This window comes from Corvus brachyrhynchos, unplaced genomic scaffold (genome assembly GCF_000691975.1).
Source record: "Corvus brachyrhynchos isolate BGI_N302 unplaced genomic scaffold, ASM69197v1 scaffold136, whole genome shotgun sequence".
Classification (NCBI taxonomy): Eukaryota; Metazoa; Chordata; class Aves; order Passeriformes; family Corvidae; genus Corvus; species Corvus brachyrhynchos.
The window spans coordinates 3,194,652-3,196,195 of record NW_008239080.1 but is presented as its reverse complement, the minus strand read 5'-3'; positions in this window follow the sequence as shown (position 1 = coordinate 3,196,195).

Here is a 1,544-nt window from a genome sequence, read left to right as displayed (position 1 = left end):
CTCAGACTGTAACACAATACAGAACACGGACATTTCTATTTTCCAGTAGAGACTAAAACAACCCCAAAAAACCACCTCTAACTCTCTGTATAGGGTGCTGATGGACAAGTGCTGGCAGCAGCAGTGACTGCAGGGAGTATCTGTGAGCAGTGGCTGGGGCTGCACTGTGCTGGACACGGCCATTTCCAGCTGGCTCCAGCCCATCTGCCACAGGGCACAGCTGAACCCCACCAGCTGAGGTGAGGGAACATCTGAGAAAATTTATTAAGGAAAAGGAAAATGCCACCCAAGCAGTGTGAAGAGTGAAGGTGGGAGAAAGAGAAACAATCTTGTGAACCTGAAGGCCACAGAAGGAGGAGGAAAGGCACACGAGCAGATTCCCCTGCAGCCAATGGAAGAGTGTAGGGTCCACTTGCTGGAATGGATGGCTGTTTGCTGAAGAAAATCTGGCTCATGAAAGGCCCTTGAAGGAGCAGGGCTGCAGGAGTAGAGCCTGTGGAGAGATCCCATGCAGGACTAGGGAAAAGTGCGAGGAGGACAGAGCAGCAAAGATGAAGTGTTATGGGCTGACCACAACTCCTGGGCTGCTTGGAGTGGGGAGGCAGAGGATTCTGGAGTGAAGAACTGAAGCTGAGTTTGGGAAGAAGGGAGAACAGGAAAGGGTGATTTTAATTTTGTCTTCATTTATCACCACCTTACTTAATTTTAATTAGCAATACATTAAAATAATGTTTCCCAAGTGAAGCCTGTTTTGCCCATGGTGAAAATTGCTAAGTGATCTCCCTGTATTTATCTTATGCCAGAAGGTTTTTCATTCTCTTTTCTCCTGTCCAGTTGCAGAGAGGGAGTGAGAAAACAGCTTAGCAGGGGTCAGGCAGCCTGTCAAGGTCAGCCCATCACAATCTACTTCTAAAATTTGCAAGTCCAGCTGAAAACATTTTAAGACCACGGCTATGAACATAAGTCCTATCCAAGAGGGTGTAGTCAACCTGTAGGAACCCAGAGTGCCGAGAATATTTCTCTGCCACTTATTCAAATGCAAACTTATTCAAATGCTCTTTTGTGATGGAATCTCTGTATCACAGATAAAGGAGATCAAATTAAATTGTAACCTGCCTAGATTTGGAAAACTTTCATATCTGCATATGGAATCTATTTCAAAGTAAATATATTAGGACAATATACTATTTTTAAATAAATATGGTTATGTCAATAAATTTGATGGCTCTAGAAAAGCTCTTTAAGGCTTACAAAAGATAATATTTCTTGAATGAATCCTTTAATCAGTAATGAAAAAGTGAATAGTTTCAATAAAATTTGAAGTATAGTAAGGCAGAACCAGTTACACCAAAATTGCATTAATGCCAAAACTGCAGTTTTCATCTTGACTTCAAATTTAGTGACATATGTAGGGGTCATATTAAATGCAGCAAATGCATCAGGCCATAATCCCAAACCTTTCTGAAGGTGTTACCTTGTAATTGATTTCACTGGACACTGAAAAACAAGTGATTTTTTGACAATTATAACTGTTTATTGCAGAG